This window comes from Papio anubis, chromosome 9 (assembly GCF_008728515.1).
Source record: "Papio anubis isolate 15944 chromosome 9, Panubis1.0, whole genome shotgun sequence".
NCBI classification, from domain to species: Eukaryota; Metazoa; Chordata; class Mammalia; order Primates; family Cercopithecidae; genus Papio; species Papio anubis.
This window is the reverse complement of record NC_044984.1, coordinates 23,663,251-23,679,486: the sequence shown is the minus strand read 5'-3', so window position 1 is coordinate 23,679,486 and position 16,236 is coordinate 23,663,251. Positions and strand designations below refer to the sequence as shown.

General features: G+C 39.4%; 1 protein-coding gene across 1 annotated transcript in view; it reads left to right on the top strand.

Moving 5' to 3' along the window:
- The window catches only part of BCAT1 (branched chain amino acid transaminase 1), a 156,626-nt gene extending 140,606 nt beyond the window's left edge, over positions 1-16,020 (top strand). The window contains exon 12 of the mRNA XM_031650335.1: positions 15,923-16,020. The gene's annotated coding sequence lies outside the window, so the exon portion shown is untranslated. The remainder of the gene's footprint in view (positions 1-15,922) is intronic.
- The last annotated feature ends 216 nt before the right edge of the window (positions 16,021-16,236 follow it).

Below are 16,236 nucleotides of genomic sequence, written 5' to 3'. Positions count from 1 at the left end.
GCTCAAGAAGTTACGTGCAGAGTTTGGAAGGTCTAGGCAAAGGTTATTAGTCAAGTGTTCTTACAGTGTCAACGCTCAACTCCCACAAGCGTGAGAAAGAGAGACCTGTCATTCCTGAGGGTGATGACATACATTTACTGGAGCTTATATAATTTATCAGATAAGACAGCAGTCTCCTTCAGGCTAGAAAGTGTGTTTTCTACGTTGATTTAGTACAAAACAAAAAGAAAAAGGGAGATATTTCAAATTTTATAATTATTTTTCTGCTAAGCTGATTCAGTGTGATTTAAGCATATTTTTCAAGTCATGAATCTGATTCCACACACATGCCATATGTACCTTACATTGTGATAATTTATTTTTAAGTGAAATATGCTATTATAGTCTGACTTTATGTATAGTGGTGATCAACTTGCAGGATCGCATTTCTGTAACCAAACAGCCCACAGCTGAGATGTAGATGCTTCTTATGTCTGTAGAATAATCACTGAGCTTGTTCTCTAGCTATGTCTGTATGCAACAGGGACAGTGTTGATCAAAACCCATGATCACGCTCTCCAAAAGTCTTTGTCAGTAAGCCACTAGGGATTCTGAAAAGTTCATGAGCTGAAACAAATAGAGTTGGAAGATTCATGTTGATTTTTTGTATCCCAAATGCAGCATACCAGTTTTTGAAGCTGAACTGATTACATTAAAAAGAGATTAAGCTGCATTTGTTTTAAAGACAGTCACATGACCAAAAGGTGCTCAACATCATTGTTCATTAGATATGTGCAATGAAATCTGCAATGAGATATCATTTCACTCCAGTTAAAATGACTTATGTCCAAAATACAGGTAATGACAAATGCTGGTGAGGGTGCAGAGAAAAGGGAACCCTCTTACACTGTTGGTGGGAATGTAAATTCATACAACCACTATGGAGAACAGTTTGGAGGGTCCTCAAAAAACTAAACATTGAGCTATGATATGATCCAGCAATCTCACTGCTAGGTATGTATCCAAAAGAAAGGAACTCAGTACATCAAAAAGATATCTGCAATTCTATTTTTGTTACAGCACTGTTTACAATAGCTATGACTTGGAAGCAACCTGAGTGTCCAACAGTAGATGAATGGATGAAGAAAATGTGGTACATGTACACAAGGGAGTACTATTCAGTCAGAAATAAAGAATGAAATCCTGTCATTTGCAACAACTTGAATGGAAATGGAGATCATTATGTTAAGTGAAATAAGCCCAGCACAGAAAGACAAACTTTGCATGTTCTCACTTATTTGTGGGATCTAAAAGAACCATTGAACTCATGGAGATAGAGTGGAAGAATGGTTACCAGAGGCTGGGAAGGGTAGTGGTGGTGGGAAGGACAGAGGAAGTGGGGATGGTTAATGAGTACAAAAAAATAGAAAGAATGAATAAGACCTCATATTTGATATCACAGCAGGGTTACTATAGTCAATAATAACCTAATTGTACATTTTGAAATAACTTAGAGAATAATTAGATTGTTTGTAACTCAAAGGATAAACACATGAGGGGATGCATACCTCGTTTTCCGTGTTGTGCTTACTTCACATTTCATGCTTGTGTCAAAACATCTCATGCACCCCATAAATATATACACCTACTATGTACCCACAGAAACTAAAAATATAAATAGTTACATAATCTAGTAAACACTTCTCATGAAAAACTTATTTGTGATAATGATAAGCAAAAGTGATGCATACTTTAATCTCTGGCTTCTTCCAAGCCATTGTAGGATGTCACAAAACAGCTTTCTTACCATGCAAATAGCCCAATAATTAACAGGATGGTTAAGGGCCATTGGCTGATCTTGAGATCTTGAGTGAGTTTCTTAAATTGGCAAAAAAAAAAAAAAAAAAAAGAGAGATCATAATAGTACCAATCTTACTGGTTAAAAGGATTAGTGAGAATATAAATACCTTACAATAGTTCATGTGTAAAATGTAAACTGATGCAATTTTATTAAAAATAAATGAATGAGGCCGGGCATGGTGGCTCACGCCTGTAATCCCAGCACTTTGGGAGGCCAAGGTGGGTGGATCACGAGGTCAGGAGATTGAGACCATCTGGCTAACATGGTGAAACCCGTCTCTACTAAAAATACAAAAAAATTAGCCGGGGATGGTGGCGGGTGCCTGTAGTCCCAGCTACTTGGGAGGCTGAGGCAGGAGAATGGCGTGAAACCGGGAGGCTGAGATCGTGCCACTGCACTCCAGCCTGGGCGACAGAACAGGACTCTGTCTCAAAAATAAATAAATTAATTAATTAATAAACCCAAAGACAGAAAGGGGCTAATAGCTCACAAAAGTTCTGTGTGAAGAAGCTGTGGTGACAACTTGTAGGATGGCATTTCTCTAAGCAAACAGCCCACAGCCGAGATGTAGATGCTTCTGATGTCTGTGGAATAATCACGGGGCTTGTTCTCTAGCTATGTCTGTATGCAACAGGGACAGTGTTGATCGAAACTCATGATCATTCCTCTCCACCCAGTGGAGGTGGTAAATGTTCCTAGGTTCAGAGCGCAGCTACTTGGGACAGGGGCATAATCTAGCACTCCCAGACTGCTTAGAGTGAGTTAAAAATGTGTGATTTACTCAAGTCTGGAGGTAAAAACCAGGGCTGGATTAAGCAATGATGATCGATTATTGAAAAACACATTTTTCCTTTTTACAAATATGAGTTCTATGTTCCCCAAGAATACAGCAGTGATGATTCATTTCATGTGTCAACTAGGCTGCGGTGCCCACTTGATTGGTAAAACACTAACCTAGATGTTGCTGTGAAGTTATCTTTTAGATGTGATTCATACTTAAATCAGTAGACTGAGAAAAGCAGCCCTCCCTCCATAATGTGAGAGGGCCTCATCTGAGCCATTGAAGGCCTTAAGAGCAGACAGGTTTTCCAAAGAAGAGGGAATTTGGCCTTGAAACTGCAACATGGAAATTCTGCCTGAATTTCCAGCCTGCTTGGCCTGCCCTGCAGATTTCAGACTCAAGACCGCAACATCAACTCTTACCTGAATTTCCAACCAGTTGGCTTGCTGTACAGAATGTGGACTCGCCAGCCTCCACTATTTTATGAGACAATTGAATCTCTCTCTCTTCATGCATATATGTAGATAGATAGATACAGATGGTGGTATAGTTCCTATTTGTTCTTTATAGAATCCTGACAAATACAACAACAAACTGTATTTTTACTTACAGTTTCCTCTACTAAGTAAAAAAATCATGTACTGTATTGTTCTCTTTTGTCTCAGGCAAGTCTATGCGTTCAGAAAATTGTTCATCACATAAGAAACTAGTGATAGTGTACTCTAATCGCAAACATAGTATCTAAGAAAAAAATAAGAATTCCAGGACTGGCAGTGTTGCACAACCCAAACTAAATGAGGGCAGATATCAAAAGAATATTTTCAGGCATCAATGGGAGAAATAGTTCTGAGTGTTGGGCCATGAAATGCCTTAAATAATTATTATTATTGTGTTCAGGGCCTGAATCTATGCCCTGAGAATGCAACATGGCTAAAAGTAGACAGAAAAAGCTTTTGTGGTATAATTGAGGAATGGGATGATTTTGTCATGTAAGAGCCATCCTGATGATAAAAGTCAGCTTCATAGTTGTACTAAAATGTGTGGCTGCGGTGATCATCATGAGTGTCATCCAGACCTCCTGTCTACACAGTATGACAACCAGGTTCAACCCCAGACTTACTGGTGCTCCCACTACCAGGTTCAAGTTAAGAAACATCTTTGTAGTCATTTCGACTTTTGTATCTCTGTATTCCACGTATATTAAAGTTATCTTTTGCAAGTCAGTTTTTGTAAACTCCTGAATAAAGAGAACAAATTGATCTGCATCTGCAGTGAGATTTGACAAGGCAATTTAAAAGGCAGTAAGGAGCAGAACAAGGTTAAGTGATGGAGACAGGGATTATCCATAGCAGCTCCTCACCAGTTTGGTTCTCACAAAAGGAGAAGATGATCTCATATTCTGTATGAGGGAAAGGAAGAGAATTTTCCTTGGACTTGCTTGTTTCATAGTCATGAGGTTAATAGTTCCATTTTCTGCAAGAGCATTTTCCACCCAGTTTAATGCAAACTTTCTTTAACAGCGATCATCCTCCTCCTGATACTAACCAATAATTATTCTTCTTGCTAATCATCAATTTGAATGGCTAGATTTCACAGTCAAGTGTACAAAGTCTGTTAGATAATTTTGTTTTTGTATTTCCCTTTTATTCATATTCATTCAATTTCCCCATAGCCATCTAGGAGACTATGAGAACTTGTAAAATTATTTATGTCAGTGTTTGCCTCTCCCACTAGACTAGTTTACATAGAGATTACATCTAGCACATTTTTCTATATTCTCAGACAAAATTTTTTAATCACATATGAATAGTATGCATTGAGCCTCCAGCCTAGTATCTGACATCTAGTAATCACAAAATACTTGGCAGACCTATCTGAGCACCATTTATCTCCAAGGCTTGAAGTCTTCTGGTTTGCAAGCTCAATCTCACCCAGTGCATGAATTAATTGGCAATAGGCCTGACAGTGCATTAACAGCTGAGGCTCAGGGGCATGAGCTTAGCTTTACTGCCCTAATCCCAGCATCTGGTGTCTCTTGGATGAGTCCATGGGTTTCACCATGCTAGAGCTCTCTCCCTAACCCACCAGATGTGTGTCTGTCCATCCTGATTGACTTGATTTCTGCCCTGGCATAATTCTTTGTAACAGGCAGTGTGCTCAGTCTCAGCCCACTTGACCAGGGCCCAACTACCTTCTCAAGCCTGGACTTTGTGTCTTCCCACCCAGATATAGATGTGTCCAGTTTCCATCTAGATGGACATCTTTGAAACATAACCATGTTTCAAACCTCTTGCTCAATTATGGTTATTGCTAAACCCCATCAACAAGTCTGTAACTCTTCAATACTGAGAATGGCTTTCATTAGACCCATGTTTGCCATAACCCCTTGGATATGGTAATTTGAACTGATCCCTCCCTCCTTCAGCTTGCCTGGCTCTGGTCTGTAATGCTTTGTCTGCCAGTTTGCTCTCTAGGTCTCAACTTACAAGCACTCCCTCTTGGTCCAAAGAGACAACCATTTAGCTTGAAAAATCATGTATGTTAGCTTCTTGCTGTCTGGGTTTTCTCTCATTTAATTAATTTTTTTTTTCTTTAGAGAGTAATGTCTTTTAAAACCTAACATTGCAACTACTGGATAAGTTTTGAATGCTTTGCACTCAAAGAATTGTTACTAGACCAGCAGTAGCAGCAACTGCTGGTGTGGGTGCTTTTTAGAAATGCAGAATCTCAAGCCCTCCCCCAAACTACTGAATCAGAATCTGCATATTAACAAGATGATTTATTTGCATATTCACTTTTTTTTTTTTGAAACAGGGATCTCGCTATATTGCCCAGGAAGGAGTGCAGTGGCTATTAACAGGTGTGTTCATAGCCTGTGATATGATTTGGCTGTGTCCTCACCCAAATCTCATCTTGAATTGTAGCACCCATAATCCCCACATGTCATGGGAGGGACCCAGTGGGAGAGAATTGAACCATAGGGGCAGGTTTTTCCTCTGGTGTTCTTATGATAGTGAATAGGTCTCGTGAGATCTGATGGTTTTATAAAGAGCAGTTTCCCTGCACATGCTCTCTTGCCTGCCGCCTTGTAAGACATGACTTTGCTCCTCCTTTGCCTTCTACCATGATTGTGAGGCCTCCCCAGTCATGTGGAACTGTGAGTCCATTAAAACTCTTTTTCTTTATAAATTACCAAGTCTCTGGTATTTCTTCAAAGCAGTATAAAAATGGACTAATACAGCATGCTACACCCTGAAATTCCTGGCATCAAGTGATCCTCCTACCTCATCCTCCTGAGTAGCTGTGACTGCAGGTAAGCACATTCAAATTTGAAAGTGCTGATCTAAAAAATCTCTCAGCATTACATCAAATACAGGGGCTAAGGAGAAACTATTGTGAAGTTAGAAATAAGATTCATTTGGCTGGGTGCAGTGGCTCACACCTGTAATCCCAGCACTTTGGGAGGCCAAGGCAGGTGGATCATGAAGTCAGCAGTTCAAGACCAGCCTGACCAAAATGGTGAAACCCCGTCTCTACTAAAAATGCAAAAATTAGCCCGGTGTGGTGGTGCATGCCTGTAATCCCAGCTACTCAGAAGGCTGAGACAGGAGAATTGCTTGAACCCAGCAGGTGGAGGTTGCAGTGAGCTGAGATTGTGTGACTGCACTCCAGCCTGGGTGATAGAATAAGACTCTGTCTCAAAAAAAAAAAAAAAAAAAGAAAAAGAAAGACATAAGATCCATTTGAAAAACAGAATTAATTCTATAAATAAAAGAATTCATTCTGAAGCTGAAGCAATTTTACATCACAATACTCAATGTAGCCTTGTGTTTGCTCGGAACCCAACATATGCAGGTTTGATTCTGAAATGTTCCCAACCTGCCAATGCCTTCTTGAGCTTTCTCCCGGAACTTCCTTTCTGTCTGAGTTTTGTGTAAGTAAATTATCATGGTGGTCTTTGAAAATTACCACACAGGAAATAACAGGAAACTGTTAATTACTGAATTCCTGCACACTATTTATTCTTTATATTTAGAGCTACTGTAGAGCCTCTGGGCATATATGCACAATTAAAAAGATGAGAGTCTCAGCCAAGTTGCAGCTGTTCTTAAGTTTCTTGGAACACTAACCTAGATTAGTGCTCCTTTTATGTTAACCTATGTTCTCTGCCAATGACAGTTGGTTGGCTGATAACCTGAGGGATGTGAGCCCGTTAATGAGGTATCACACGTGCAGCTCTCAGCCCAAGTGATCCCAATGAGTTATCCTTCCCCAGTTATGAGTGTAGTAGTGACATAGGATTCTTTTGGTGCCACTTTGCCAGCCGGAAACCTCTGTGGCTGGCAGTACCTCTGCCCAGGCTTTGCGTGGGCAGGCTGCACTTGGCTCACTTCCTGGCCCAGATCCCACAACCACTGTGGCTGCATCCTCAGCCCAGGGAGGAACCATGTGTGCTGCAAGCAGCTTCCACAAATGGGTGCCCACATTCTGATGAGGGGGATGGAGTGGCACTCAAAAACTCAGAGATGCTAGCAACTGTGGAGCTCCAAGAGGGCATCACAGCTTCTATTCAGGAAGTCCCAAGGTTGGGGACCCCAAGAAGCACTACAGCTGTCTCTTGTTCCTGCCATTGCAGCCCAGTGAACAGGGATGTGTCACAACCCATTCCGTCCTAAAGCCTGCAGCTTGGCGAAGTAAGTTACAGCCCTTTTTGCTCCCACTCTTTGGAGGGTTCCCAGTTCCCAGTTCTTGTCCCACAACAAAGAAGAATGAGGTATATAGACACCAGAGAGGGACCAAGGCAGAGAAGAATTTTATTGAGCAACAGAAAAGCTCTTAACAACAAGAGGGTCAAGAGCTGAAATGGGTAGCCCTATGTGTGAGAGGGGGCCCAAAAGTGGATAGCTGTCTGTGAGGCTGAGTCCAGGGTTTTTATGGGTTCAGAATGGGGGAGTGTGTGCTGAGTGGTCCATAGGTGGTCCTGGAAAAAGCACCATTTGATTGGTTAAAAGGCATCATAGAAGTTCTCACTCTGATCATAGATTCTATACCGAACTGGCAGCTCAGTTTTCAGGCTTTAAACTGTCTTTAGTTTGAAGGTCGGGTCTCACCAGGATGTCCCTGTCTGCCTAGGAATTTGTCTCCTGCTGTTATCAGTAGGTTTCCCAGAACCTGAAATTAGGGTGCTGAGAGTCAAGTCAGTTGGGTTTAGCTCCTGCCAGAATCATAGTTCCTTGTTCTATTGTAGACCAGAAGTAATTCTTACATTGGACTGGACTCTGTCTAAACAAGCACAGATATGAGGAATTTTTTCTGTTTTAACTATCCCCAGAGGAGGAACTGTAACTAACCCTTTCAGGAAATCTTTTCTCTCAAGTCTAAATCCTTTTTGCTATTAAGGAAAAATATTTTCAGACCAGATTCTGAGGCTCATGCCTATAATCCCAGCACTTTGAAAGGCTTGAGGTCAGGAGTTTGAGACTAGACTGGGTAACATGATGAGACACTGTCTCTACAAAAAAATTTTAAAAAATTAGCTATGCAGGGTGGCACATGCCTGTGATCCCAGCAATTTTGGAGGCTGAGATGGGAAGATCATTCAAGCACAGGAGTTCAAGGCTGCAAGTGAGCTATGATTGTGCCACTACACTCCAGCCTGGGTGATAGAGCAAGACCTTGTTTCTTAAAAAAAAAAAAAAAAAAAAAAATCATATTCTATCTGTAGACAGGCTTGAAGAAAATCTGATTTCCATACAATAAAATATTATTATTTTGTTGTCAATAATTTTGCTTCTCTAGGTGAAATTACAAGGTTTCCTCTCTGTGTCACATTTTTTTCTTGTCAACCTTTGTATCTATCTGAAGACTCTCAGGCTCTGGGCTTTTCTCACTCTTCACTCTGTGGACCTGGACAATGCGCCTTGGTAATATCCTAGTCAGTAGAGAGGCCACAGTCCTTTCAATTGGTACTGCTGTGATACTTCTGGGTATGACGCTCATTCTGCTCGTTTGCTTTACTCCTCCTGGATAATCAATTCCAGTGATTTCTTCAGTGTCCTTTTCTTTTCAGCCATGATGGTTGTCTCTATGACCTCTCATTAGCTGGTTTAAGACACTTTCTCCAGGCCAGGTGTGGTGGCTCATGCCACTCACTTTGGGAGGCCTAGGCAGGTGGATCATGAAGTCAGGAAATTGAGACCATCCTGGCCAACATGGTGAAACCCCGTCTCTACTAAAAATATAAAAATTAGCTGGGCATGGTGACATGTGCCTGTAGTCCCAGCTATCCAGGAGGTTGAGGCAGGAGAATCATTTGAACCTGGGAGGTGGAGGTTGCAGTGAGCTGAGATTGTACCACTGTACTCCAGCCTGGGTGACAGAGTGAGACTCCATCTCAAAAAAAAAAAAAAAAAGTTTCTCCAATTTACCAATAAATATCAATTTGAAGTCTACTTTTTTTTAACTTTTTTTTTTTTTTAATAGGGCATCGTTCTATTGTTCAGGTTGGAGTGCAATGGTGTATCGTGGCTCACTGCAGCCTTAACTTCCCAGGCTCAAGTGATCCTCCCTCCTCAGCCTCCCGAGTGGCTGAGACTGCAGTAGTGTGCCACCATGCCTGGCTAATTTTTTAAAAGTTTTTTGTAGAGACAGGGTGTCACTATATTATCTGGGCTACTTGAGGTCTACTTCTAACTCCCAGGTGTTCCCTTAGTCACAAAAGTAAAATTCGGTGTTACCAGTGACTAAATGAAAAGGAAATTCAAGGCAGTTGTATTATAATGCTGAGCATCAGACTGGAGTCAGGATTTGAGAATGTTCCCCTCTCTGTTCCTGCCAACTCTACTCACTGGCTGCATAGCTTTGACAGATTGACTGCTGTAAAAAGAGAGGTTTCAAGTAATGACCTCTGAAGTCCCTTCCAATTCTAAGCTTTCTCAACTCTAGAAATCTGTCATTAATGGACTCAGATGGCCTTCTCCATCCCTGTCTTCCCCCATGATTCCCGGTTCTAAGAGGTGACTTGCTTAACAATTACTCTTAGGAAAGAATCTGAAGTGACTAACCTACTTCTTAAAAAGAAACTATTAGGAAATATATACAAAATCTAAAACACTGTAAAGATCAATACCTTCATCATGCAGGCAGACCCACCTAACAATTTTAATAAATGTTACTATTAACGTTTAATCCTCTGGATATCCTCTCATCTATTGCAATCTCCCCTCTACTCTTAGGAGATAACCTCTCTCCAGGATAGTTATTTAATCTTTAAAGTAAATTTAAGGCACAGTGTTACCCCTGCATGGACTATTGTACTCAAGCTTCATCTCTAATAATAAAATAAATAAGTTTTATATACCTTTAGTAGACTTTTTGGCAGATGGAGAAGATGTTGGGGGCAGAAAGTCCTTCCCAGTGGTAATAGCTGGCTGTGAGAATCATAATATACTTACATTCCATCCCATGTATCTCAACCAAATGCATCTACCCTGTTGCTGATGCTTTATTTACATTTGTAGGGCTCTAACAACAGGCTCTAATTCGGACTTTTCTTTGAAATTTTGTATCTGTTTAACCTTGTTCATCAGCTTTCTCACTAGAAACTGAATTTGGAAGGATATGGGAACAACAGTGACATATACAACAGAGAGAACTACTCTAAATTCCATTAGTTTGATAATGAATTTGTTCAACTTAGAACAAATATCAGTAATCATGTCAACCTTAGCTGCCATTCACCTGTAACAAAACGTGGAGTTCCTGTCCTGGACTTCTGCTCACAACATTTACAATGTCCTCTCTTGCCTTTCCTTGCTAACCACTTACCAGCCATATGGGCCAACTTCCAGCTTCTCAAATATACTCAGATCCACCTCCTCCAAATTCATTTGCATATTCTATTCCTTCTGCTTGGAATGATCCCAACCTGATTTTTAGGACACGAGTCATTTCTCCTACTCCGTTTCCTCAGAGAGCTCTTCTTGACCACCTTGGCTAGAGTGGCTCCTCACCTATGTCATTCTCATCCTAGCACTCTCAGTTTTCATCATGGCATATAGCGCAATTACAATTGTTTTATTTATTTGCTTGTTTACCCTCTCCTCCATTAAAATATAAGCACTATGCAGACAGACATCTTTTCTGTTTTATTTATCAATTGCCTACCATAGTCTTTAGCAATAGGAGATGTTTAGTGAATTTTTTTTAAAAAAAAAAAGAAGGAAGGAAGGAAAAAAAGAAAGAAAAAGGGAAGCAAGCTAGCTTTCTTTTTTAAAAAAAATTATATTTATTTATAGATGGGGTTTGGCCATGTTGCCCAGACTGGTCTTGAACTCCTGAGTTCAAGAGATCCACCACCCTTGGTTTCCCAGAATGCTGAGATTACAGACATAAGCCACCACCATGCCAATCTAGCTTTCTTAATGTATTAATCTTTTGCCTTTTATTTTAACTAATCCATAAAAATATCTATTGACTGTAAGTCCAAGCATCTTTTTCCCAATGATTTCTATTGCCTAGTAAATTGAAATTTTCTTCATTAGGTAATTGGCTTGAAAGAGAATCTTGTAATTTTTCAAGTCTTTTGAAGAGACTTCTAACTCCTGTAGTAGTAGTCAACCCTCTTTGGAGGGTTACTGTTGATTAAAAAACACACATACATCTTTTTATCTTGAGATAATTAGATTCACATGCATTGTAAGAAATAATTCATAAGGATTCTATGTATTCTTCCCTCGGTTTCCCCCAGTGGTACTCTCTTGTATTGCTGTAGCATGTCACAACCTGGAAAACTATTGTCTTTAATCAAGTGAGGTTTTTTTTTTTTTTTTTTCAATTCTAGTTCTTTATCACTCGCCACCTCTTTCACTAAAGGGCTTGAGGTCATTTATAAAAAGGACAAATAGAATTCATAAAATCAATGTAATTAATTTTAAAATTAATTACAAAGGAGAAATCAAGGTGAAAAGGTAAAAAACATGTTATCACTTGGGGCTAATTCAAAGTTTATAACTTGGTTCTCTGCAAAGTCAATGGATTATAATTAATTTAGATGTGGACATATGCCAACTCTTCAGAGAGAGAGAGAGAAAGACTTTCTTGCTTCCTAAAACAATAAAAAGTTTTTATAAGAGACCATTAAGTATGTTTCTTAAACAAATACTTTCCTTGAGTTGCAGCGAATGTGACAAGTAGAGAACCACAATGCTACATATCTACCTCCAGCATGACAGTAGACTTTATTATAGACCTTCCAGCCCCTATGAAACACTTAATGCTAAATTATCAAACTTCGCTAAATGACATTATATTATTAAAGTACGATCACAGGAAGCAGGCAATTATTGAGTCATTTACAAAATTCTCATTCTCCTCCTTCTGGGCCCTTGTTAAGATTGTGATTTCCTGGCCGCTTGAAGATAGGCTTGGCCAGTGACTTGCTCTGACCAATAAAATATAAGCAGGGGTGACATGTGCCATATCTGAGTGGAAGCATTTGATTGCTGGTGCTCAACTGCAAACTTCCTTTTCCCTACTTCAGTGGTCACAGAATCACAAGTTTCATGAAACGTCTGTCATCTTGGGTCTGTGAGTGACTAAATTAGGCAGAGATCCCTGCTGATCTATGTTTGACATGTTGCATAAATAAGAAAAAAAACCTGGCTGGAATCATTGATGTTTGAGGGTTGTTCATTATTACAAATGTTAAAATAGCCAATCTTGATTGGTATGGAAAATAAATCCCTTAAAATGTGTTTATTTGACTATTCTATCACATCAGGTTCTGATACTTGGGGCTAGGTATTGTCCATTTCTTCCCCTTATTGAGTATGGACAAGGCTGGTCCCACTATCTATCAATGGATCTCTCTGCCAATTTAGTCATAAGTAGGATTTACTCTTTGTGCTAAAAAGTAATCCACCCATGACAATCCACATGCAAATGACTCTAGAAACACATTGAAACTTTGGGAACATGACTAGCCCCAAAACAACTCATTAACTAGTTAAAGGAGAACAGCAGATTATTAAAACCCAAACCTAGAGGGTCAGGTTACAAAGTGATTGAGACTCAGTGAAATGGAAGGAGGTTGTCTGTGTTTGTTTTTGATACTCCTGAGACCTGCCATTGATGTGGCCTGCATCGAGCGCTTCACCCTTAAAGCACTGTGCTATCTTTGGTGATGAAAGGAAGAGAGAAAAGGTACTCATAGGCAGCATTTTTAATTATCTGTTAATTGGATGAAATGGCAACTAAAGTGCCTAAAGGCCATATGCATATTCATAGATTGTCTTCAAAGGGTACAATTACCAAAGCCAATGAAAAAGATTATGAGTTAATATTGGATTGTGATTTGGGGCAGAGCAGGGCGAGGCATATTCAGATATCTTTCTCCAAATAGTTACTAAGATTAATTTGTCTCCCTGGTTTTATATGAGGATGGCGGTACTACAATTTGCCTGGAAGCATAGCATGTTTGTCAAAGTAGCAAGTCCCACAGCGGGTAGTTGTTGGCAATTTTCCTGATTGCTCTGGGTGTACAATAGTCTTGAGGCGCAGGATAAATTTTTTACCCAAAATAAAAGTTTAGACAATGTTTTTCATGATATTCACGTCTAATATGATTTCCATCGGAAGCAATTATTTCTGCTTGTGGTAGACAGCAAATACAATATTCTCTTTGTGAATTTCCATGGGAACATGAAAATAATTTTTTTGTAAGCAGTAGCAATTTTTTTTTATTTTGACAGAGCTTCCAAGAAGAGTATGGAAAAGAGATTTTGGGATACCGTACTGAAATTCTTTCTCTGCTTTGCAGAATATTTTGACATTTAAGATTTAATATTCAAGTGACAATGCAGTAAGCATAAGTTCCAATTCCACAGGGCCCAGAATGGATGAGAATTACACACACTTTACTCTGTCTGTCCTGGTTCTGCCCTGCTGCTGAGGTCACTGCAGGGGAAGACGTGGAAGGAGAAAAAGCCACACACATCCCCAGGGCACCCTCTAAGTGCCTGAGGTTTTTTTTGTCACTATTTTCCTGCCACTTCAGATAACGCAAGGCAGCTGGCAAAATACAAATGCTCAGTGACCAAAGTTTGGAGATTTCCAAGATGAAAATCTTTTCACCTTGTTAGTTTCATCTTTGCTAGTTGGGTCTATCTGAATAAGCTATTGACTTAAAAAAGCTTTTTAAAATTAACAGACTTTCTTTTTTAGAGCTGTTTTACATTTATAGAAAAATTGAGCAGAAGGTACAGAGTGTCCCCATCTACTCTCCTCTCACTCCAACCTTCTTGCCAGATTCCTTTATTATTAATGTATCACAATGGCATCGTACATTTGTTACCATTGATAAGCTAATATTGATACATTATTCTGAACTAAAGTCCACTAGTGACTTAGTTTGCATGAGGGTTCACTTTTTGTGCTGTATGGTTGTATGGGTTTTGAGAAATGCATAGTCTTATCTCCATCATTACAGTATCATGCAGAATAATTTCACCACACAAAAAATACCCTATAAAAGACATTGAATTTTATGGCTATTTTAGAGGTGTGTTACCAGTCTCATTCCCTTGGGGATATAGTCTAGCTCCACAAGAGCTGTGTCATGTGCCATCAGATGCTCTGAAATAATGAGAAATGTGTGGCATGGTGGTGGCAGTTCCAGGAATTGGCTCTGCAGCAGGAATGCTCTGCCACGCCCAAGCCATTTAGCCTCTCTCATCTGTAAAATAACAATAGGAATATTACTTAACACATGAGATATTAAATGAGATACTACATGTAAGGGACTTAGAACAATGCCAGGCAGAGAGCAGGTACTCAATACATTTTAGCTGTAATTGTTATTATTCAAAATGAATATATAGATATAGAACTAAACACACACAAACACATGCACACACAAGTGAAAGTGAAACTAGAAAAATCAGAATATGATGGGTTGGTTGTAGCAATTGTCAATGTACTGCTTGTGATAGTATGCAAAAACGTTAACACTGGGGGAAACTAAGTACATGTAGGATCTATGTATTCTTTCTTTCTTTCTTTTTTTTTTTTTTTCAGAGACAGGATCTCACTCTGTTGCCTAGGCTGGAGAGCAGTAGTACAATCATAGCCCACTGCAGCCTTGAACTCCTGGGTTTAAGTGATCCTCCTGCCTCAACCTCCCAAGTAGCTGGGACTACAGGCGTGTGCCACCACACTTCCTCACTTTTAAATTTTTATTTTCATAGAGACAAGGTCTAACTGTGTTGTCCAGGCTTCTCTGTATTATTTCTTCCAATTGCATGTGAATCTATATTATCTCAATAAACATTTCAATTAAAAATGATTAAAGTGGTTGTGTGGGCAAGGTGTTGGAGGAATTGCTTAAGATTTACAAGAATCTTAGTGATGAGCAATGGTCATGTGGAATCACCCATCAATCCTAGCTAGGAACCAAAGTGGGCTGTGACAGCCTTTAGGAAAAGTTGGAGAAAATTGAATATGGAATGGGGACTGATAGGAAAGTTCTTAGGGAAATTTCTTCCTCATTTTTGTTGGGAGTGATCCAGGTATTACGGTTATAAAAGGGAGAAAGTGAATTTAGTGCTTCAACTCTCCCTGGAACCCCATAACAAAATGATTATTAGAAAATCTCCTTACACAACTCATCACTTTAGATTAACAACCATCCCCAGACTATCAACGTCCACTCAAAATTTTTAGAAGTGAGGCTCAATAACCCAAAGCAGGCCATTATTTTGCCCAAGATCTAGGCCGTTAGACACAGCAAACAAAAAAAATCTCTCTGTGAGAGAGTCACCAGCACCATGGGACACATTGTCAAGAAGGAGTTAATTAATCATATGTAATGTGCAGTCTTTCTCCCAAAATGGACTACCCAGATGTAAAATGGAGCAACAGGCTCTATTGAGGATTTGGTTTCCTTCCATTTAAATGCTACAGATGTAGTTCCAGCAGGAAAAATGAATGGGTAATTATCACTTAGCCCAGTGATGGGCTGTATGTTTTAGATGCTTCCTTTCCATTTACTTTGACAGAGGCATTTAATGTCCCGGTTTGTTAAACGCTTTGTTCACATAAACAGCTTTATCTTGGGAATTTCCTTACTGTCCACTTTCTACTTCTTGCAAATCATGAGTGCATTTCTTAGTAGGAACGTTTGCGGGGAATGCCTTTTCACCTACGAAGATATTCAGATTGCTTAGAAGTTTTATATAAGAACTGCTCTATCTCAGCTTCAAAGAGTTGTAATAACATATGCTTTTTTTTTCTTTTCTCTCAAGAGCTTTTGTCAACCCAGCTTCTCTCTCCTTGATCATTTCTGACAGAAATGTTACCAGCGTGAACATGCTTGTGGTATTCCTGGAACTGTTCTGTTAAACCAAATTTTTAAAGGTATTTTGAATTCAAATAGTATGAGAATAAGCTCCTGTGGGGAATTTTCACTGAATATAAATATATGTTATTTCCAGTCCTATTCTTAAAATTATAAAATTAGTTTAAAAATGTGTAGTTCACAGATCAGATATTTATGACATATATTATCCACACCTCCCCAAAGTAGTGGCTCTGAATTTTGTGGAGTATTTCCAATAGG